This window comes from Megascapheus bottae, chromosome 7 (assembly GCF_031878675.1).
Source record: "Megascapheus bottae isolate mThoBot1 chromosome 7, mThoBot2.hap1, whole genome shotgun sequence".
Classification (NCBI taxonomy): Eukaryota; Metazoa; Chordata; class Mammalia; order Rodentia; family Geomyidae; genus Megascapheus; species Megascapheus bottae.
In genome coordinates this window covers 66,629,450-66,653,892 of record NC_143515.1, presented here as the reverse complement: position 1 = coordinate 66,653,892, position 24,443 = coordinate 66,629,450, and the positions used below count along the sequence as shown (strand labels likewise).

The 24,443-nt window shown below is 46.7% G+C and overlaps 1 protein-coding gene across 2 annotated transcripts in view; it reads left to right on the top strand.

Moving 5' to 3' along the window:
- The first annotated feature begins 11,518 nt into the window (after positions 1-11,518).
- Dpysl5 (dihydropyrimidinase like 5) overlaps positions 11,519-24,443 on the top strand; it is a 72,860-nt gene continuing 59,935 nt past the window's right edge. Inside the window, exon 1 of one of the 2 annotated variants that reach the window (XM_090337316.1) lies at positions 11,519-11,597. The gene's annotated coding sequence lies outside the window, so the exon portion shown is untranslated. Of the gene's footprint in view, positions 11,602-24,443 lie in introns of both variants that reach the window. The other variant, XM_090337315.1, reaches the window with a different exon arrangement.

Here is a 24,443-nt window from a genome sequence, read left to right as displayed (position 1 = left end):
GATAACTAATGCTATGTGACATTAAAATTTACTGTAAGTTCTAAGAACTTATGGTGTTGAAGGTTTGGGTTTTTTGGGGTTTTTTTTGCTTTTTTCTCTTAGGTTTTTTATTTTGTTTTTCCATTTTCTAGTTTTGTTGTATATTTCAGAATTCAAACTCATAATTCTGCCTCTGTCTTCAAAGTTCTGGAATTACAGGAGTATACCACCTCACCTGTCTGAACTTTACCTTTCTCTAATTCCTGAGTGGTACAGTCAATATTGTTTTCTAGACTTTCCATTCAACTTTATTTCTGCTGGCACTTCTTTAATATCCAAGAAGTTTTTCCTATTTTTTAGATGTTTTTATATTCCATCTCAATGTTTATTCAAAGATAGATGGAAACCGGGGCCAGGAGTTTGGCCTAGTGGTAGAGTGCTTGCCTAGCATACATGAAGACCCACGTTTGATTCCTTGGTACCACATGCATAGTAAAAGCTGGAAGTGGTGCTGTGGCTCCAGTGGAAGATTCTATCCTTGAGAAAGCTCAAGGACAGTGCTCAGGCCCTGAGTTCAAGGCCCAGGACTGGCAAAAAAAGAAAAGAAAAAGAAAAAAGAAAGAAAGGAAAAAATAGCTGGAAACCTCCAATTATTTCAAAGAGGGAGATTTGATGGGAGGTTGACTAGAACTCGGGAAGGCTGGCTGACTCACCGGTATTGTGACTCTGCAGGAATCCTAGCCCTGCCCTCATTGCTCCCAACTGTCCGCAGCTTTGGCCAAGGCTAAAACACTATCATCCACTGCTGCTGCTTCTGCCAGTGGCAGAACCTAACCACAAGCAACTGCAAGAAGGTCTGGGAAAGTATGTTACAACTGTGATCCTCAAGCTCAGCCTCCTAAGTAGCTAAGATTACAGGGGTAAGCCTCTGGTGCCCACTGTGTTGTTCTGTTTTGTTTGTTGTTGTTGTTGTTGTTGGGTTTAAACTCGGAGCCTCTTGTTTGCTGGGTGGGTACATACCACCAAACCGTATCTCCAGCTGCAGTATTTTAAGGATTGTCATTTAAAACGCTGTCTGGTTTTCCTGCCATTGCACAGTTACTGTTTTCTGCTCCTAGGGTCTGTTCTGATCTCTGACTTCTGAGATTTTTCCAATTCTTGCATTTAAGGGGGAATCCCAAAGAGTTCTAAAGGTGCTGAACTTTTCAGCACAATGGTCAAATGAGGCTTGTGAGGGGTGTCCTCGTCTCAGGCTAGACACCTGCCTTGAAGATAGTCACCTAGCCTACTTCTCATAGAACTGTGGATACCCAGATCCAAAATACCCTATACACAAGACTGCTTAATACCCCTGGCTTTGCCTTTAGGACAACACAATCCTCCATCATGTGCCAAGGATAAGTAAATGTCTGTGGGGATGGGAAAGGTGGCCATCCGTGAGAGAAGCATCTAATGATTTGGTTGTTTCCTAGACAGCTTGCAAGCAACCATCTATTTCTTAGCCAGTGGCCATGCCCCGAGTTGCACCAGCATTTGCTGTTGGTTTCTAAACTGTGTGAAAATTGTGCTGTGTAGATTGCATTGGTGCTCAGTTTTTCTCACGCTAATTTAGGTCTGAAATCAGTGTCTACTTGTCCAACTGCATTTTAACTTTCAAAAAATTGTTGCTGCTTTTGCCTCTCTTGTACTTCTCATTTTTGTGAATTTATGCTGATTTTCTTACTCTGTACAAAATTGTATATTGGCAGTTTTCTTTCTTCACATTAGAAAGCTGATTCCATGATTTGTTGGGTTCTGGTTTTGTTATTGAAATGTTGGTCCCTCTACTCCTTTGAAACTAATATTATTTTTCTGATTTATTTTATTTTAAAAGATTTTCCCTTGTTCTTGGCATTCTGCAGCATCATTATACCGTTTCTAAGGGTGGATTTCCTCTTTCTCCTCCTCCTTCTCCTCCTCCTTCTTCCTCCTCTTCTTTGGCTTGACTTCCATAGGACTTCTTGAATAAGGACTGATATCTTTTCATGAGTTCTCAAGTGTTATCTTTGAGGTACTGCCCCTCCCCATTTTCTCCTCTCCTGCATCTCCAGTTATCTGCTTGTAGCCCTTTCACAGGCCCTTTGCTTCTTTCCTTTTTCATCTTTTTATCCCATTCATGCTAACTGTTTCTGCTGCTCTCCCCTTCCTAACTCATTATTTTTGCTCTTCAGCTATTTCTAGCTTCCTTTTTTTTTTTTTGTCAGTCATGGGGCTTGAACTCAGAGCACTGTCTTTGGGCTTTCTCAAGGCTAGAGCTCTACCACTTGAGCCACAGCACCACTTCCAGCTTTTTTCTATGTATGTGGTACTGAGAAATTGAACCTGGGTCTTCATGCATGCTAGGCAAACACTCTACCACTAGGCCAAACTCCCGGCCCTAACTTCCTTTTAAATTTGTTTTCATTTCAATTATTTTACTTATAATTTTTTACATTAGCAGTTCCCTGCTGAAAATTTCAAGATTGGCCCTTTTGCTCCTTTAGTACAAGAAGCAGAGTTGCTTTCCAGACTGTGATGTTTCTAATATATTTTTTGAGACTCTGTGGAACTGTTTATATCTTGAGCATAAATGCCTAAAGAGAAGTAGAATCCTAATGGTTTCTAGAATCAATTTGTTTGCATTCTTTGTCCACTATGATCTAATTAGACAAGCAGGCTGGTCCAATCCCATCTACCAGTAGTTCTGTATGGCTTCCTTTAAATCCAACCAGGTCCAACCACACTGCTTTCTGTCCATCCTCAGCTACCATTTCCTCCATCCCCAGCTAGCATGCTTCACATACTACCGGGGCTTTAGCTAGTTAAACTTCATTGATTTTTTTTTTTTAATCTTGGCACATCTATCATTGATCTCCACAGGATACTTAGCTGGGCTTAACTCCTGAGGCCTTGAGGTTTGAAGCCAGCCCTGGAAGAAAAGTCTTCAATACTCCATTTCCAGTTGGGCACGAGTGGCTCATGCCTATAATTCTAGCTACTCAGGAGACTGAAATCTGAGGATCGTGGTTCAAACCCAGACCAAACAGGAAAGTCTGTGAGACTCCTACCGCCAATCAACCACCAGAAAACCAGAAGTGGTACTATGGCTCAAAGTGATAGAGCTCTAGCCTTGAGCAAAAGAGCTCAGGGACAGCACCCATGTCCTGAGATCAAGCCCCATGAATGACACTCCCCTCACCCCCACAAAAAAAAAAAAAAAAAAAAAAAAAAACTGGGGCCAGGAGTTTGGCCTAGTGGTTAAAGTGCTTGCCTAGCATGCATGAAGACCCGGGTTCGATTCCACAGTACCATATATAGAAAAAAGCCGGAAGTAGAGCTGAGGCGCAAGTGGTAGAGCTCTAGCCTTGAGAAAGTCCAAGGACTGCTCAGGCCCTGAGCTCAAGCCCAGGACTGGCAAAAAAAAAAAACAGAAAAACAACTCCATTTCCAGTTAACCAGTTAAGAGAGGAGTGGCTAAAGTGTAAAGCCCCAGGTTCAAAACCCAGCACATGTACGCACACATACATGTACAGAGTAAACAAAACGTTAATGTTAAATAAAGAGAAGGGCAGGTAGGGGGAGGGCGGGGGCTCACATCTGTAATCCTAGCTACTCAGGAGGCTGAAATCTGAGGATCACAGTTCAAAGCCAGCCTGAGCAGGAAGGTCTGAGAGATGCTTATTCCCAATTAACCACCAAGGAACTGGAAGTGGAGCTATAGCTCAAGCGGTAGAGCGCCAGGCTTGAGTGAAGAAGGAATGGTGTGAGGCCCCAGTACTAGCACAAACAACACACACACACACACACACACACACACACACAGCACCTGAGGGAGCTCAGAGCCAGTAAGAATGAAGTTTAATATTAATTTAATCCTCAAGGGAAAATAAACCATGATTTTTACATTTCCCTCGATTCAGTAGTTTATGCATGAGAAAAATCAGCCATGCAGCTCCCAGGGCAGTCATGAGCCTACAACCAACAGAGGGCGCCATGCACCTCAGGAAATCCAGGGAAGGAGCCTGGCTGAGTCCCAAAGGTCTCAGCTGGGCTGTGGTTGTGGCTTCCCTGGGCAGATATCCATCATCAGCTGTCTGCAAGTATGGAATCATGACTGTGGGAAGACCCTAGGCACCTCCCATAGTCATGGTTTTAAATGGAGACACAGCTGTCTGATAGAGGGGCCACATATGCCAACTTTCCCACAAAATGACCAGGTAAACTGTATACTTGAGTCTGCTCCTGTGCCTCCCCTCTTAGGCAGGATTACAACTTTGGAGACCTCAATATAATATTCAATTGTCCATTTTTATGAGTTGTGTGTCCCCCAAAAATCTATGTTGAAGGTCTGATGTCTGGTAACCCAGAATGTAGACCAGACAATATTTGAAGATAGTGTCTGGTATGTGCTGTCTCTCTCCAGAGAGACCTCTAATCCAATAGTGCTATTGTCCTGAGAAGGAGAGGATATTTAGATACAAACACTTGGAGGAAGACAGTGTAGCCACATCGGAAGAAGATGGCAGTGGCCTCAGCAGAAATCAATTCTAGCAACACCTTGACCTTGGACATCTATTCTCCAGCACTCACCACAGGAAGTAACATTTCTGTGGTCAGCCTTTGCTGCTTCATTATAACAGCACTCACAGATGAACCTAAATCTTTCTCACCACTGAATTGCACTACTATAGAGGTACCCATATAAGCCCACTGAAGTATAAGAGCAGAAATGGACCCTGGGCTAGGCCCTAGTGGCTCACATCTATTATTCTAGCTACTCAGGAGGCTGAGATCTGAAGATCATGATTCAAGCCAGTCCAGGCAGGAAAGTGCATGAGACTGGACTGGAAGTGGTGCTGTGGCTCTAAGTGGTAGAGTGCTGGCCTTGAGCTGAAGAGTGCAGGGACAGCACCCAGGCCCAGAGTCCAAGCCCATAACTACCAGAAAAACAACAAAATAACAACAAAAACTACTAGGAATGGCTGTCTTGGTACCCAGCAAGGAGTACAGGATCAAAACTGGCTGTGAGCCTTCAATCAGTGTCTCAGGGAGCCTGGGCCCTATTTCAGGATTTCTCATGAGAAGGCCCCATAGGAGGCAAGAACAAGAAGGTCCATTCTCCAGGCTGAAACTCAGGAGGGCCAAGGTTTTTAGCTATTCCAAAAGGTTTCCATGAGCTATAGAATAAATCAGTCACCCTCAGTTCCCAAGCAGGACTAATGTGTCATGACATTTTGAATTTATTCAGTGCCTAACTGCCAAGTAGATCAAAGCACCTTAAAATAATTTTCTCTATGGGCTGGGAGTTTGGCCTAGTGGTAGAGTGCTTGCCTAGCATGCACAAAGACCAGGGTTCAATTCCTCAGTATCACATACATAGAAAAAAAGCCAGAAGTGGTGCTGTGGCTCAAGTGGTAGAGGTCTAGCCTTGAGATAAAGCCCAAGGACAGTGCTCAGGCCCTGAGTTCAAGCCCCACGACTGGAAAAAAAAATAATTTTCTCTAAATTTTTTGGCAAAGTAGCCAACGGGGGAGGGGAGATCCCATTTCATCTCTGAACTAGGCTTGAAAACAGCTATACTTGCTGAAAAAGTTTTCTGGTTTTCAGAAGGCTCTGGCCTGTGTCCTCAGTGGTACCCTGGGGAGCAGGCAGGTGGGGTTGTTTTGGATAAGGCAGAGCCCAGCTAGCTTGAGTGTCGCTCTCAGGTGAGGACTTGCCCATTCCAGCCTGCTGTGGCACACTGGCATCGTCAGAGACCAGTGGCACAGGCCATGTAGGTCTCAAGCAGGAGCCCCCAAAGATGCTAGCCTTTGAATCATGCAGCCCCTAATGCTCAGTCATAAATGCCCCCCACTCTGAACCCCAAAGTTCGGTATCCAAAATCAGTACTTCTCTGAGGGAAGATCTGTGGCTCCCCAAACCCCAGGACTCCAATAAGCCCTAGGCTAGAAGCAGTCTCAGCATCATCCACAAATCCTTAATTCTGGAAGCACAGAAGAGCCTGAGGCAGTGTGGGTACAGGCTGAACTCCTTTGGGAGGAGCTGGTGTTCTAGCCACCAGGTGCCTTTTGGGGGCTCAGCTAGCCCAGGTCCCTCCCTTCATCCCCAGCTCTGCTTCAGGGCTGAGCAGCAGCTCTGGGCTCTACAGCTCTCCTGATTTGCAATGTGGTTTCCCAGGGCTGGGACCCCAGGTCACCAGAAACAAAGAAAGGGAAGAGGACTACTGATAAAAAGGGGAGGAAATCCGTATCTAAGCTTCCCAATTTCCATGGGAATTATGGGAATTAGAAATCCACAACAACAAACAGGTCAAGGGGATTCACAATAATAATAATATAATAATAATATAATAAAGAAAGAAAAGAAGAAGAAGAAGAAGAAGAGGAAGAGGAAGAGGAGGAGGAGGAGGAGGAGGAGGAGATCACAAAGTGAGATTTTAGCAAGGATTTATTTGGCAAACTAGGATAAAGTAGGAAGAGATAGAAAATGAGAAAAGGGGCACCTCCCACTTAACATGGAGGAGGAGATGGGGAGCTGAGACCCCAAAATGGTGCCCCCCCATCCCAGGCATATTTATATCTTGAAACTAGGGAAGAGGTTCCATTTTGAACCCTTACTGAAATATCAGGTTACCTAGCAACTCTGAATGCTTTTGTCATTTTACTAAATTCACAAGCATGGAGACAAGGGGCTCAGCATGGATCTGCCACCCAAAACACAGAGACAAGGGCTCCAGGACATGGAGACAATGGCTGTAAAACTTAAAGCATTCTTTTTTTTTTTTTTTTTGCCAGTCCTGGGCTTGAGCTCAGGGCCTGAGCACTGTCCTTGGACTTTCTCAAGGCTAGAGCTCTACCACTTGAGCCTCAGCACCACTTCCGGCTTTTTTCTATATATGTGGTACCGAGGAATCGAACCCGGGTCTTCATGCATGCTAGGCAAGCACTTTAACCACTAGGCCAAACTCCCGGCCTTAAAGCATTCTTTTAGTCCTTTAAGGACATTGTAACTCACTGAACATCTTTAAATGGAAGTGGAGTTGTGTTTCAAAGGACAGAGCTCCTAGCTTTGAGCCAGAAAAGCCAAGCAAGAGCAAGAGGCCCTGAGTTTAAGCCCCAGAACAGGTACTAAATGAGTGAATGAATACAGGAAGTATGGGGCAATGGAGAAATATTTGCTGAATCTGGTTTAATTTTATTTATATATATAATATATATAATTTTAAAATTGATCACCTTATCTATCCTACGTATATCCTCTTATAGAGAATAATGTCTCACAAGATGCTTCCTATGTGTCAAAGAATTAGGAGTTATCACAAATAGGAATTGAACAGGTGCTTCTCTGATTTCAGTATTTACCACTGTGATCCTGGACAGGCAGCCAAGCTTGGACTCCCTCTTGGCTAGAGCCTTACAGAGGTTTTCTACTTGACTGTTTCTTTTTTCCATTTCACACTCCAGTCTGTGTTCTTTTAGTAGATTTGAGATCCTAGTAGCATAAAAGGATGTAATAGCTGGATATTGTGGTACTTGCCTGCAATCCCAGCTAAATGGGAAGACAGAAGTAGAAGAATCATGGTCTAAGGCCAGCTCCAGACAAAAATACAAAGCCCTATCTAAAATGCAATTAAAACGTAAGTGGACTGGGATGTAGCTCAAGTCATAGAGTACTTGCCTAGCAAGCACAAAGCCCTAAGCTCAAATTCCATACTGTTGTTGTTGTTGTTGTAGTGCTGGGGATAAACCCAGGGATTCTGGCATGCCGGGAAAATATTCTACCACTGAGCCACTCCACCACCTATCTCTATGTGAGTTTCATGCTTCCTGTGTTTGTCTTCCTTTCCCAATATCCACACTTGTCTCCCCGAACCTTTTTTGGCTCCTGGTCTGTAACACAGACCAGGATATAAGTTGAGGTCACTGTCTGTTCCCCATAATAGGGATGTCACTGAGAAGTATGAGAGAGAAAAAGAGTGAAAAGAAGATGGAAGGAGAAACTTAATATAGATCCTCTCAAAATATTGGAGAACTCCCTTTCCTGCAGACACCCAAGGAGGAACTGGTTGAACCATCTGGAACTGGTGGCTTGGCAATAGGCTTTTTGAGAACCATTCACCACTAGGACTGCCCCAGACTGCCAGCTTCTAGAGGATGAGGCAGAGGACAAGATGGGGCAAAAGGGCTCAGCTGGGAGCAGGTAGATGTCTTTCAGAACCCTGGTACTGATAAAGTAGCTTGACTTCTGGGGAAAGTGCAGGTCTCCTGTCTATTAGAATTGAGTTCTGTACAGGTGCCTATGATGCATATTTGGAACTCTAGCTACCTGGAGGCTGTGGCCTGAAAGATTTAGACTCAAAGCCAGCCTGGGCTGAAAAGTCTGAGAAACACTATCTTTAAATAAATTAAGCAACAAAATGCCAAACTGGTGGTATAGTTCAAGTGGTAGAGCACCAGCTCTGAGTAAGAAAGCAGTAAGCAAGCAAGTAAGGTAGCACCAGGGCCCCTGAGATCAAGCTATGATACTGGTACACACACACACACACACACACACACACACACACACACACACACACCCCTCTATGTAAATAATGCTACTTGGTGGAGTTGTAAGGATTGAAGAATGTACTATAAAACATCTACTAGCTCCTGCTTGTAGTAGTTTATAAAGTACGACTCACTTCCTCACTTCTCATTTTATCACAGCCCTTAACTTGATGCTTATTCTAAAGTGTGTTGTAATAAATCCAGAACAAGCCAGGTGCTGGTGGGTCATGCCTGTAATTCTAGCTACTCAGGAAGCTGAGATCTGAGGACTATGATTTGAAGTCAGTGGAGGGAGGAAAGTCCATAAGACTCTTCTCTCCAGTTAAACACACACACACACACACACACACACACACACACACACACACGCGCGCGCGCGCGCATGCACGCACAAAGTCTAAAGTGGGTCTGTGGCTCAAATGTCAGAGCACTAGCTCTGGGCTTTGTAAGGCCCTCCCTCACTACCTTCCCAGTTTATTATCTCTTGCCAACACCTCCATTGCCAGCTATTATGAATTCCTCAGCGGTCTTGAGAACTCCTCTTGATTTCCCCATCTTCAGTTTTTACCCCTTCAGGTGGGAATCTCAGACCACTGCTTAAAACTGATAATCAAATCACTATGCAGACGAAATTTAAATCGGCTCCTCACTTCCTGGATGATGTGTCTAGAATTGGTTTCTCTCTCATTTAAATTCCTATTCTCCTTGATCTAACCTCATTATCTGAACTTTATAATGAACTACAACATGCTGCCTTTTGTGAAAGTTAATACCCTTGTCTTGTTGAATAAATGAGTAATAGCTACCTATGTACAGCTAAATTGTGGTCTGCACACTTTATTTCCTCGTGATATGGAACACAGCAAGGTTAACAGTATATATCCTGATCGTCATAGTCTGTGTATTTGGGGGGGGGGTGTAGTGGTGAAGCTAAGACTCAGATAAAATGAGCTACTTCCTCAAGGTCAAATAGCCATAAAGTGGGAAGATGATCAAGGACTCCACTCTAGAGATAAGTACTGGGTTTTTAATTCTCATACTGAGGACATATGAAACCACAGGTTTGGGTATTACCATTGTCTACATCCCAGTCCAGTGGATGGCCTCAGCCCTTTCTCTGTCCAAGAGAGGTAGGCTCCAGAAAACGAACGAGCTCTGAGGCGAGGGCCACCAAACCCTGCAGAAAGCGTGACTGCCACTAGAGAGCTCCCTCCGCCTTAGGCGAAAAGTGTGGCGTGGCAGGCGCGTGGCAGGCGGCAGACCCGCTGCTCGGCGCCGGCTGGATGCTCCACTGCACAGCCCGCAGGCTCCGTCCACTTTGCCTCAACTCCAGCTCCAGGTGGAGCTTGGCCCGCCGTCGGGGGTAACAACGGGCAGTGCCTCAAGCTGGAGCAATGTTCACAGCCACAGCCACCTTTCTGGACTTCCCGGTGCTTGGGGTGCTTTGGGGTTGACCCTAGGCTCCTGGGGGGCGGGGGCGGCCCTGGGCACAAGTGGAGACCGATGCAGATAACTCCAGAACTTTTAATATCCCCCCCCCCCCCACACACACAAATGCCGGCCAGACCTGGTCTTGCCTCTGCAGCCACAGAGAAGGGACTGCAGAGAAAAGTGGCTCCGGGGAGACCCCGCTTTGGTGGGCTCCGTGGTCTGTGCACCCACCGGTGTAGATTCCCTCGCAACATGAGGAGGGGATTCTGTCCTTCAGAGTCTGGAAGTACGATGAAAAACAAAACCAAACAAACAAACGTCCGGCACAGAGAATCACCTCCGTGGGACGATGGCTATGAGGAGGGGGGGCCTGGGGGAGTCCAGGAAGGGCCCGGGCTTCAGCAGCAATTGGAGATCCTGAGGGCCCAGGTGGGGATAGAAGTGAGGACTTGATGCTGTGTTTTAACACCATTTTCCAACATCTTGGGGGTGGGGGAGGAGGGGAGAGAGAGAAAGAGAGAGAGAGGGAGAGAGAGCGAGCGAGAGAGAGAGAGAGAGAGAGCGGTTTATATATTAAATGAAAAGAGATGAATTTCTAAACCATATCTAGCTATCATCCCAATCACAAGAACATAGCCGGGAAGGTGGGACAAAGCAGGGATCGCCCTCTTCCGCTCCGCCTGCAGATCCGTTGTTTTTGTTACATCGAAGGAAAAAGGCGACGTTCCTGGTGAACTGGGTTACAAAACATTCCCAGGGGCTTCACCCTCGCTGGAAAGGAGAAGCCAAGAAATGGGGCAGGCTGGCCTGAAGCCCGCTCCGCACGCCGGCCGCGCCGGGGCGCCGCCCAAGGCGTGAACCCTGGGCCGGGGCCTCGGGGAGCAGGTGCGAATGCGGGCGCGACCGTGCCGTCCACTGCGCCCACGAAAACAGTTTCCCCGCCACAACCGCCCTCGCCCCCTGCAGCCTGCAATCCCGCCGGCGTCGGATCGGGTTTTGCCACCAACCAGAAGGGCCTTGGCGGGGCCTGGCCGGGCGGAGCGGGCCCGCATTGTCTCAGCCCCTCGGTGGGATCCCGCAGGGGGAGGGGAGGCGGGGTGGCCTCCAGGCCCGCCCCGTGCCCTCCCGGGGGACCCCTGCGCCTCCCGGCTTTGTGAAGTGTCGCGAGTCGCCATGGAACCCTCAAGGAACGCAGGGATGATGGCCCGGGTCGGGGAACGGTGGAGCCGCAATTTGGGGCCTGCGCCCCCTGTCCCTCCTCGGACTCTAGCCCCGCAGGAAGGTCTGTCGGGAGTTGTAGTCCCCAGGCAGCGGCCGTGCGCCGCTCGACGGATGCGGGACGCCGGCAGTCCCCGCCCCCCTTGAACCTGCGAGCGCGAGGTGGGGCGCGCTGGGGCGGAGCCGTCGGGTCGCTGATTGGCTGAGGCCGCGCCCAGCCCCCACCCGCCGCCCCTCCCCCCGCCCGCCTCTTCGGCCTCGGACTCCGGCGCTCGGAGGCGGCCACGGAGCGAGCGCGCCTGCAGCCGCCGCCGCCGCCGCCCCGAGAACCCGCAGCTCCCGCGCTGTGGCGAGACTGGGAGACGACCGACCCTCGGACCCTCGCAGCCGCAGCATCCAGGAGGAGTGGGTGATGCACGGGGTGGTGGTGGGGGTGGTGGTGGTGGGCTTATCCTTCAGCGGCTGGGACATTCATCCCGTCCTCATCTCCGTTTCTCCCTGAGACGCACAAAAGGGAGGGAATTGGAGTGCGCCTGGGGGCCCGGCTGCAGGGCGCTGGCGGGAGAGGTGGTCTGGGATTGGGGGCGGCCATGAGGGCTAAGCTGGGGCTCTTTGTACGCCCACAGAGTGCCGTGCCATGCCTTGCGGTGTCGGGGCGTTTATCTGCGCGCGTGGGGTTTGCTGGGGTGGCCGGGTTGAACAGGGGTTCGCGCCTCGCGCACAGTAGGTCCCCCGCCTTCGCCCGGCTGCGTACAGTGGATCGCTGGGAGGCTGCAGGGCGCGGGGGCTTCTCGGGCCGCCGGGCCGCCCTGGCTCCCACCCGCCACCCTCGTACGCGCCCTCGCTCCCGCTCGCCTGGGGGTCGGCCCCTCCCGCACCGGCCGGGTCGGGTTATCGGCGGAGCGCAGGCCTTTGGCGAACTCGGCAGCCGCCTTCCAGGCACCTGCGGGAACCACAAAGGCTCCCGCAGCTGTCCAGCCCGGTACTGGCGCCTAGCTGGGTCCTTTGGCGTAAGCCTTGCCCGCGTCCGCCCGGTAGCCTCGAGCTGACGGTGGCGGACGGAGGAAGGCGACGCCCCGGACCCGGGGAGGGGGCTAAGATCTGAGCTGGAGGCGGAGGTGGGGAGCAAAGATGGAGAAGGTTGGGGGCCTGGGTGGGGACAGGTGACCGAGGCTGGGGGAGGGGGCCAGGGCATGAGAAGGAGGCGGGGCTGGTCTGAGAACGGGCGGCCGAGTGCGGAGCAGGTGGCCGTGGCGAGGCTGGTGGGGTGAAGAATGAGGGGCGGGGAGGCCGGGGGCGGAGGGAGACCCGGAGGGGAGGGATCGGGTCAGCACGAGGAGGGGGTTTCTCCCTCTGGGGAGGGTCGGGCAGCCAAGAGGCAGGTTTCAGCCTGAAGACCCCCAGAGCTGGGCGAGGGGTCCGGCGGCCCCCGCGGATGGCTGGGCGGGGTCCTTGAACCGGGCCAGGGACCCCTGGGTGGCCGCTCGGGCCTGGCTAGGCCGGTCCCGGGAGGAGCTTTGTTTCCCAGCTTACAGCGAGCTGCTCCGAGGGACTCGCTTCGGGTTTTGTGATCGTCTGCCGCGCCCCGGGCACGCCCTGCTCTGGCGGTGCCGAAAGGGAGGCAGAATGGGGACGCCCCCCCCCCCCCCCCCGCTCGTCAGACCCGGAGAACAATGGCGAACCGATATCCTCCCGATGTCCACACAAGCCCCCTCCCACCCGAATTCAAGTGTGCGGTCGGTGTTCTGACGCAGAAAATGCGGAGAAGCCTCCGCGCACGTGCCGTCTTCGGGGTCTGCGCGGGGGCGCCCAGCCCCGCGGGGGATTCCGCGGGCGCGCCGCGCGTCCCCCCCAGGCGGTGCGCCCGGGCTCCGCCGCCCCCCCCCTCCGCCCCGGGCTTCTGGTGTCTCCTGGCTGCGGCGCCTCCACCTGTCCTGTCCGGCGTTGTTGCCGGATAGTGGAGACCTGGGCTGGTTAGCTGCGCGGGGACGCAGGTCCCAGAGGCTGGAGGTCCCTTCCGTCGGCGCTGGGTGGGTTCCAGCGAGCAGCGTGCTTTGTCTAGGGGCTGCTGTGCTTCCCTTGGTGGTGGGGGGAGCCATCGGTCTGCTGAAGTCTGGAATGAAATTAGGGAGAGGCAGGGACGGAGATTACATGCCAGCGGTGCGGCTTTTGGTTTTACAGCTTGCAAGCTGGGGGCCGAGTTTTCTCTTTCCTTTGACCACACCCAAGTCAGTGCATCCTTTGCAGATTTCTCCCGTATTGTCTGCTGACCTAAGGAGTGGGCCTGCTCTGCCAGAGGGGGTGGCTGCTTGCTCACCGAAAGCCCATGAGTTCAATAACTAGCAGGGCTTCTGCTGTACGAGCATCTGGCCTGTCGTCAAAGCTCCCTTGTCGTGTGAGGTGGACAGCTCAGGGCTGGAGGTCTGTTTGACCAGTTTACAGTTTACTGTAATAATTGTTTCACTGATAAGTTAAAGGCGAATCTTTAGCATCAAGTTAAATTTTCATTCATTAAAAAACAAACAAGCACAGATGTACTTTTGCTCCAAGGGTGAAAGAAACTTGGCGAAATGTCAAACAGAATGAACGAATAGATGTTTGCCGTTATGTTCATCGCTGAGCCATTTGGCTCTCCTATCCCAGCCTTGAAAGATTTCCTTTTTTTTTTTAATCCAGGTTGGTGGGTAATGGAATTTTGATGTGGATCTTGCCCAGATAAGATAGACTTCACTTACTTATGTGAAGGTCTCTTGTCCAGGGTCCTGACTATCCACGGGAAATGAGCAGTAGACTAGATCTCTCTGGTTTTGAAGGATGGTACTTTGAGAAGGTCCTTTTCAGAATTTACAAGACCATTCTAGAAAGACTAGCTGGAATGTTGCTCATTGGATACTATTAACTATATTTTATTTAAGTCTTAAAAGTTACCAGCATGCATATAGCTAACGTATGTAGAGTATGCAAAAAAAAAACCCTAGAAAACATTGGAAATAAAAATATATGACAATGTTGAACTTTTTTTGTTTTCTTGTGAAAAAAGTGTTTCATGTCACCACCCAAACAGAAGTTTCAAGAGGGACTACTTCATTGGTTTGTTTTTGTAGTAGTTTTATGGATTTAAGGGGTATAATCTAGAAAACATTCTGTGAATATCCAGTGCAATCTGTCCCTAACCCGGTGATTCATAGCTGAGGAATATGCTAGTATGTCCATCTCGCTTTTACAGGAGATAGAGAGGAAGCAGCACCCGCTTTCTCCCAAACTTTTGCTAAGGCTCCGCCTTGGGACACAGAATCCAGGAAGAAATCTCAGAGAACTTTATGTTCTCAGAATTATGGGCTGCCTGAGCAACCCCTTAAGCCTGTGGGCCTCAGGTACAAAAGTATGTTCTTGGGCTAGGAAGCATAAGCCTTTTCAGCCTAGCCTCTGTGAGATGTAGACGTGAACCAGGGCTTGCAGGATGCTCATGTGCTGCATGCTTCTGGAAACAGTTACACAGCAAGGCACATGTGCACAGTTGACCAAAATTATGTTTGAAAGCTCCAAGTAGCCTTTACTTACAGACCTCCACCTCTTTGTCTTTCACCTCTTTGTTCTCTTTCTGAGAACATTTCCTCATTTAGTAGCTCGTCTAGAGGCTCAGTATTTGGCTCCATCCTACATTAGCTTCTTGGAACTGTAGGCCAAAGGATATCATGACTATGGGCAAGTCTCAAGCAAAAGTGAAGTGTGCATGTGTGTGTGTGTACAGTGTGTGAGTTGGTACTGAGGCTTGTGCCTTAGCTCAAGGCTAGTGTGCCATGACTTGAGCCACAGCTTCACTTTGCCAGCAGAAGTAAACTTTATTATTTTTTGCTGGGTGGTGGGGTAGCCCTTTACCACTTGGAGCCACAGCTCCACTCCTGATTTTCTGGTGATTAATTGGAGATGAGTCTCATCAACTTTCCTGTCTGGGCTGGCTTCAAACAGTGATCTTTAGATCTCAACCTCCTGAGGATTGCATGCATGAGCCAGCAGCATACACTATTTTTTTTCTTTCTTTCTTTCTTTTTTTTTTTTGCCAGTCCTGGGCTTGAGCTCAGGGCCTGAGCACTGTCCTTGGACTTTCTCAAGGCTAGAGCTCTACCACTTAAGCCTCAGCACCACTTCTGGCTTTTTTCTATGTATGTGGTACCGAGGAATCGAACCCAGGTCGTTGTGCATGCCAGGCAAGCACTCTACCACTAGGCCAAACTCCCGGCCCCCATACACTATTTTTTATAGACCTTTTTCTTTCAAATTAGAGTGTAGAAATATTGAGAGCCAGACGAGTCACAATTGTCAAACAAGGAGTAGCAGACCCAGTTTAATCCTGGTGTTAACATTCACCAGTTTCTGATAGAATCTGATCCTATGTGTCCTTTTTGCTTCCTGAGCTATAAAAAAATACTTAAGAAGCCAGATGCGGTGGCTCACGCCTATAATTCTAGCTACTCAGGAGGCTGAGATCTGAGGATCAAGGTTCAGAGCCAGCCTGGGCACTAAACACTGTGAGACTCTTATTTCTAATCACTAGAAAAGGGGAAGTGGTGATGTGGCTCAAGGGGTAAGGCAGTAGCCTTGAGCTGAATAGCTCAGGGACAATGCCCAGGGGTAGGGTGATAACCTTGAGCTAGGGACAGCCCAGAGTACAAGCCCCCCCCCCAAAAAAAAACCCCACAAACTTCAGAAAAGTTACCTGAGTTAGTTGGCAGAATCCTGTCTTTGTCAATGTGAAATCCTGTAGGAAAAAATTGGTATGGCAGCAAGTAAGTGTGCTTAGTTACTTTCAAGAAAGCAAATGTTTGATTTTGCTGCACTGCTAGTGAATAACTGAGAAGTGACTTCAAGATCACCTTGTTTTGAATTTTTATAGGAAGACAGATGATTGGAATGCTGTGGTAGGAATATTTTATGAACTTTGATATTCATGAATCTCATGAAGGTTGAAGGAACACTGTTTGTGATTTCTTCTATTTTAGCCTTTTAAACTTGTTTCCTTTAAAATCAGTTGAATTAACCTTGGCATTCTGAGCCTGTCAAAGGCAACTATCGATCACAACCCAGTTTTGAACGTGTTCCTTTACCATCTCTCATGTGTCCTCCTGTCCAGGACCAGGGACATTGTATACCAGAGGAAGAACTGGACCCTCAGCCACCTCGTAGCACATTATGATTTAATATTCATGTGTTCCTGAGAGTGCCTGCTAAGTATTCAGTAAAGATGTAGTCATCACTCTCATCATCATCACCATCCTCTTCCCCAGAATTAGTGCCCACGAAACAACCTTTTGATGCCCGTCTTGATCTTAGCTCCGGGGACCTGACAGGTTGCTGTGCACTGTTCACAGTGGAACAAGACTGAATGGCCAGGATCCCTTTCTGGAGTTCTACCTTTGCAAGTAGTAGGAACAACTCCATGCCTGGCTTCTTCCTCTGTGACCTCTTTAAGCACAGCTGCTCAGAGCAGTTAAGAAAGTTCCAGAAGTGAATGGTTCCTATGTGTGTGGTTAGCCTGCTATCTTACCCTGCCCCCTACTCTAGTCAAAGGAACAGTCAGCAAGCACACATAACTGGTGAGGGGGGTGTTCCAAGGGTGCTCTGTTCCTGGAGAAAGAATGCCAGTGTGACTTGATGGCAAATTGTTGGAAACAGTTAATCTCTAGTTTTCTAACTAAAAGATGGAGACCCTATAAGTTAACACTACAGAATTGCTTATTTCCCAAACATGGTCATAGGGTTTTTTCTGTATTGGAGTGGAGGTTTCTAATTCCCGTGAGTAAATGAGAAATAACATCAAAATTCTCATTTTATAGATGAGGAACAAAGGTACAAAGCTCCCTAGAGGGCTGTAGCAAAGACAGAACTCAAACCCCCGGAGTCTGTGTCTGCTTACAGTTTGTATCAGTCCATGTGCTTCAGAAAAACAGTGCAGGAGCTAGCTGCAAACTTGGATAGTAAGTAGTTCATGTGGTAGTCTTAGGCAACAGCTTGTTCTTTCTCATGCATCTCATTTTTCTCTTATTCACCTGATTTCATGTGGCCCACCCACATCATTGAGGAAAGTCTTCTTCATTTAAAGCCATCCCAGCTGTCACACAACACTAGCCACTATAGGTTCATGCTTAGAATCACCACCCCAAGCTGAGAATCTTGCTAGTTGGGCATAAGGTTGACTAAACATAAGGTAATCAGACGACAAAGTAGTGCATTTGTGTTTAAAAAATGGGATGGGGGCTGGGAATTTGGCCTAGTGGTTGGGTGCTTGCCTATCATACACAAAGACCTGGTTGGGTTCCCTGGTATCACATATACAGAAAAAAACAGAAGTTGTACTATAGTTAAAATGGTAGAGTGCTAACCTTGAGAAAGCCCAAGGACAGTGCTCAGGCCCTGAGTTCAAGCCCCAGGACTGGCAAAAAAAAAGGTGGGGGGAATGGAGTCAGATGCCTGTGGCTCATGTCTATTATCCTGGTTATTCAGGAGGCTGAGATCTGGCTTTGTAGTTTAAAGCATGCCTGGGCAGGAAACCTCATGAGATTCTTTATTTTCAATAAACTATGCAAAAAATGTTGAAGTGGCACTGTGGCTCAAGTGGTAGAGAACTTGCCTAGAGCAAAAGAAGCTCAGGGATAGCACATAGGTCCAGAATCCCATGACTGGCGAAAAAACAAACCAAAAAAACAAACCAAAAAAATGGGGGAGGGGGAGGGGATGATGCATCTTTTCTCATCTAAGTATCTTCTAACAAATATAAAGTATTACTTAGAGTAAGCATTCAGTAACTGATATTGAAGAAATGTTTGACTGTGTGATATTTTATAGGATTTTTTTCCTAGCCATAGAGACCTCTGGTCCACCATTTAAATTTGAAATTATTTGGCCAAAGTAAAGTTGAGGTTCTATGAATGACAGGTTTCTCCTGAAAATAAAAAAGGGGAGCGTTTCTGCATTTTCAATCAAGTGTTGTCACTGCCCTCCCCCTGACATCTGTCGCTCTTCATTGGCTTGGCAAAGTATTTGGGAGTCTGTCAGTGCCTGGACTGTGTGTGATTGTGTGTGTGCCCCACACTCAATCACACCCTCTCAGTGTTATTCCAGTGTCCACTTCCAGGCTGCCCTTTTGTTGATTTCAAATCCACCATGGGCTCCCTGGAATTTCTCAGGCCTGGGCTTTTATTCTCCCTTCCTTTGTCTGGTGCTGCCCTTCCCTTTGTCCTTCTGCAGGCACTGTTGCTGCAGAAGCCTCCTCCTTTCTTGTTTTTTTACATCTTTAGATTTCTGGACATGTGTATTATATACAAAAGTGAAATACTACCCTGGTAATGAAATTTAATATCTCTTTGCCCCCTTTTCCAATCAGGTGGAATCCTTTCAATCTTAGTGAAGTTCTTGGATAGTTTTAAGTTTGTCAAATTGTCAAAAAGCAATGCATCTACATAAAATAGTGACATCTGAGGCAGAGTGGCTAGTGGTATATTAAAACACACACACACACACACACACACACACAGCCCAGCCTAGGAAGGAAAGTCCATAAGACTTTTTTTTAAGTTTTTGTTTTTTTTTTTTTTTTTTTTTGCAAGTCCTGGCCTTGAGCTCAGGGCCTGAGCACTGTCCTTGGACTTTCTCAAGGCTAGAACTCTACCACTTGAGCCTTAGCACCACTTCTAGCTTTTTTCTATGTATGTGGTACCAAGGAATCGAACCTGGGTCTTTGTGCATGCTAGGCAAGCACTCCACCACTAGGCCAAACTCCTGGCCCCAGAGACTTTTTAACTAACAAAAAAAGCCAGAAGTGGAGCTATGTCTCAAGTGGTAGAGAGCTAGCTGTTCAGGGACAGCAACCTGGATCTGAGTTTAAGCCCCAGGCACATACACAAATACATTATATACATATATATGTTTTTGTGTTCATACGTATATGTGCTGGGATGGTACAAAGAGCTTTGAACATGCTGTGCAAGGGCTGTACCACTGAACAGCATTTTCAGTCATATATATGTATATACATATGTATACACATATACATATACACATATATTTACATTTTTAGTGAAACGTGTAGAAAAGCCCACAAAACTATAAGTGTTAAGTGGATTTATATATCCTCTCTCTGTCTCTTTTTGTTGGTCATAGAGCTTGAATTCAGGGCTTGAGCACTGAGCTTTTTTGCTGAAGGCTAGCTACAGCTCCACTTGTGGTTTTCTGGTGGTTAATTGGAAATAAGAGTCTTATGGACTTCCTTGCCTCAGCTGCTTTTGAATCATGATTCTCAGATCTCAGCCTCCTAAGTAACTAGGATCACATATGTGAGTACCAATGCCTGGCAAGAATAGATAGATAGATAGATAGATAGATAGATAGATCGATCGATCGATAGATCTATCTTGATGGAGGTTTGCAAATTAAAGATACCCATTGGATAGACATCACATCAAGGGACACAGGCTTCTCAGTACTTACATACATGTCACCGGTGCAGCCTCTCTCAGTTGCTAGCATCTTCTCCAAGGTAACAGGGCACTATCCTGACTTCTCACAGTGCCAGATCAGCTTTGACTCTTTTTGCACTTTTGCATGTTGAAATCTTAAGTTGGTATGCTTGCCGAGTAGCTTCTTTTACAGCTTTTTTATACGGTTGTGTTTACTTGTTTTCTTTTACTTTTCCCCATCCTCCTCCTCCTCTTCCTCTTCCTCTTCCTCCTCCTCCTCCTCTTCTTCTTTTGTGCTGGTACTGGAGCTTGAGCTTGAACTCAGAACCTGGGTACTGTTCTTTAGCTTTTCCGCTCACAGCTGATGCTCTACCACTTGAGCTGTATCTCCACTTCTGGCTTTTTGCTGGCTAATTGGAGATAAGAATCTCATAGACTTTCTTGCTCAGCTAGCTTCAAATCGCAATTCTCAGGTCTCAGTATCCTGAGTAACAAGGTTTATAGGACTGAGTGAACCACCAGTGCCTAGCTCCTATTAGTTTAAAAAGGTAATGCAATGGTTTCGATCCAGTTCCTAATGCATACTTTTTTGTCGTAGTGTAAGTTCAGAAAGCATTTTGGAAATCACATGCTGTTCAGTGTCAGCCCCACTAGTGGGCTTTGGGAAGAAGTGCCTCGTTGGTCCCTAGACCTCACCCATGCCACGCTGAAAGGGCAGATCGAGACAGATCTGACATCTAGACCCCTTTCCATCAGAGCAGACACAGATCCCGTGGCAGGATTATTGGGCAGGTGATACCTGCCACTAGCCAAACATCCTCTAAGTAACTTGAGGTTTGTATCTCAAGTGACAGAGAGCAAGGACTTGTTTGGCTCATGGTTTCAGTGGTTTCAGTCCATAGTCAGTGGACTCCATTGTTTTGGGCCTGAAGCAGAACATCCTGGAAACAGGAATGTGTGATGGACAGAGATAGTTACATCCACGTGGGTGGCAGTCAAGAAGCAGGAGCAGAGGCAGGTATAAGAAAATAGCCTTCAGAGTCACACCCTCAGTCACCTGCTCCCTCCAAGTTGCCGCCACCTCCTAATAATGACATCGGATTATGAATTTATTAGTGGATTAATCTAGTGGTGAAGTCAGAGGCCTTAGGATCCAATCACTTCTCCAGAGTTCTACCTCTGAACACTACACTGGAGACCTAAACCTTCAGTAGATGCTCGTTTGGGGGGAACATTTCCTACTCAAACCATAGCCAGTTTGATGGAGGTGCAGAGGAAGAAGGTCCAGCCACTTGTGTGGTGCTGGCAGAGCAGACAGATTATAACTGGTGTGTAGCAGGTTCGAAGATGGCAGGAGTGCAGGTCAGAGGATAGACCTTGCTAGAATCTATATTTATGTTTATATCCATCTAGATACAGCCCAATCTTTACCTAATGTCTCCAGATTACTCTCAACATTTTTTCTATGTTTGAATTAAAGCAATGAATGAATTAAAATACAATGAGAAGTATAGAAAACATATTTAGATTTGTGTGTGTGTGTTTTAAGAACATCTCATGTGTTGATGAAACATTGTCTTTTCTCCTTTGAATTTGTATTAAAATAACATCTTTTGTTCCTCTTTCCTTGGGGAACCTTTGTTCAGATCCTTCATTCTCCAAGTAGCCAACAAATAGCATAGAAAACACGGTCTTCCCTCAACTGTAGAATCCTGCTTCCTGTTAAGACGTGGGCATAGGATTTTATGTTCATTTTTAAAGTCAGACTGAGCTTGGAGTAACCAGAAGAGCCTCATGTGTAAAGAGAGTCAAGAAGAACCTAGAAACATAGCTCGGGGTTTCCTATGTTCAAAGCTCCCAGGTGACAGTCAATGAACTGAACACTTACAGAAATGTGTGCCAAGAGTTAACACCCACGTTACCACTGAGACATCTGTAATACAGTCTTGCCCATCCTGCCAACGAGGAGTGAAATACTAACACTCGTGAGATTCTTGCAGACAGTGATCTTGTAGAACTCATTTTGAGCTTCACCGTCAAGGACAGTGAGAGGCACAGCATGGACAGCATGTGCCAGGTGAGGGAGAAAAGCTCTTGCACAGGATAGCCCCAAACACAGGAGTTAACCTGTGGCTTAGAACTTGTCTTGCTCTACACTGTTTACTGTAATCTCTGATATCAGGCCAGTTGGTTACCTGAATCCCATGAGTCTTATGCATGATTACCATGTTGCCAGGAGGATTAGAAGCCAAGTACAATCTGTGTTCCATATCCACAGACTGCATCCTTAGATTAACTAACGGTGCATAGGAAATTATTTGGAAATAATCTACATCTATATTAGACATGTACAGACTTTTTTCACTATTAATCCTTAAACTACCATATGACCATTTACAAAGCATTTAAATTAAATCTTGTAAGTAATCTAGAGATGATTTAAAATATATAAAAGAATTGTATTGTTTTTCCTTCCTTCCTTCCTTCCTTCCTTCCTTCCTTCCTTCCTTCCTTCCTTCCTTCCTTCCTTCCTTCCTTCCTCTTCTTTGGGTCAGTTGTGTGGCTTGAACTCAGGGCCTGGGCACTGTCCCTCTTTGTGCTCAACGTTAGTGCTCTACCATTTGAGCTATCGTGTCATTTCCAGTTTTTGAGTGGCTAATTGAAGATAAGAGAGTCTCATGGAGACTTTTCTGCCCCAGCTGGCTTTTAACCACAATCCTCAGATCTCAGCCTCCTGAGTAGCTAGGATTTCAGGACTAAGTTACTGGCGCCCAGCTTAGTTTTGCCATTTTATATAAAGGACTTACTTACATAGCACCTAGGAATTTCACAGGCCTTAAAGGAATGTTAGTAGTTTTTGTCTCTTTGGAAATGTTTTTTTCCTCTCTTTTTATTAGCAATACATATTCACTGAAAAATTTAAACATGGTATAAGAAAACATATAAGGAAGAAAATGAACGATACCTGAAATCCCACCACCCTGAGATAGCCACTGGTGGTAATTGGAGGCTGTTATTGTCTCCAACTAAAAACCAATTTCTCACCCTCAGTAAACCAGTGTAAGCTGGGGAATCTCTGGTTCTTTTTTTTTTTTTTTTTTTTTTTGCCAGTTCTGGGCTTGAGCTCGGCCTGAGCACTGTCCCTGGGCTTTCTAAAGGCTAGAGCTCTACCACTTGAGCCACAGTACCACTTCCAGCTTTTTTCTATGTATGTGGTATTGACGAATTGAACCGGGTCTTCATGCATGCTAGGCAAGCACTCTATCACTAGGCCAAACTCCCAGCCCAGGTTCTCTTTAACTCCATGTCTGTATCAATCTATACACATACAGGTGCACAGGTAGTTATTATTTCACTCAAATGGAATCTTGTTAGATTTATGAGTATGTCACAGATACATGCATGGATTTCCATTTTGCAACTTGCCTTATCACAGGGTAGACCTCTAACTATTTGAAATGTACAACATTCCAGGGCATGGATATTATTGCGGTCATTTACGTCTGTGCATGGATGAGCAGTCAGTCTGATTCCAGATGTTTGCGGGCCTTACCACAGTGCTGCTGGGGCCATGTCTATGGCTATTTCTCTTTTATTGCTTTTTCTTCTATGCATACAGCCCTAACAATGGAGTCATAGGACTTTCTGATATTTAATAGAGATCCTTCAGACTGTTTACAAAGGGTGTATTACTTCACATTTCCACTAGCTGTAGCTGAGATAGTCCCCATAGCCACTCCCAAGCACACACCCAATCACTGGTAAATTTTTGCTGTCTGGTAGGTATAAAGTGATACCTCGATGATACTACAAGGCCTTGAGCCAGACTTCTTTTTTTTTTTTTTTTTTGCCAGTGCTGGGCTTGGGTTCAGGGCCTGAGCACTGTCCTTGGGTTTTTCTCAAAGCCAGAGCTCTACCACTTGAGCCACAGCACCACTTTTGGTTTTTTTCTATGTATGTGGTACCGAGGAATTGAACCCGGGTCTTCATGCCTGCTAGGCAAGCACTCTACCACTAGGCCAAACTCCTGACCCCTGTACACTGCTTCTTGATGCCCTGGTACCATCTTTTTCCTATTGCTAGTACTTTTCCAATCAGTGCATAAAGATTTATGGCATCTACATTCCCAAGCTACTTACCTTTTGTTGTTGCTGTTGCTGTTGTTCTTGTTCTTGTTTGTTTTGGCAGTTGTGGGACTTGAACTCTGGACATAGGTGCTGTCCCTGAATTGTTTTGCTCAAAGGCTAGCACTCTACCACTTTGAGCCACATCCAGTTTTCTGGTAGTTTAATTGGAATCTCACAAACTTCCCTGCCTTGGGCTGGCTTTTTGAACCATTATCCTTATGTCTCAGACTCCTAGGTAGCTAGGATGACAGGGGTAAGCCAGCTTACTTACTGTTTTTCTACTGATTTTATTTCTGTGACATATTTTGTTTTACATATATGTGTGTGTGTGTACGTATATATACACAAACATATACACATGTGTGTATATGTCTATAAATGTATGCAATCAGAAGAATATCTTTTACAGCTTCTGGATTTTCAGACCAAGTTAAAATGTTTTCCATGCTTCATGTAATTTCATTATCTAGTATTTTTATTGTTTTAAAATTTACATTTCAATAAATTCCAGGTAGATTACAGACTTTAGTATATGTGTCAAGAAACTATAATTTTCTTCCTGATGAATAGCTAGTTGGGACAACATCATTACTTAATTGAACCCGGGTCTTCGTGCATGCTAGGCAAGCACTCTACCACTAGGCCAAACTCCTGGCCCCCATCATTACTTA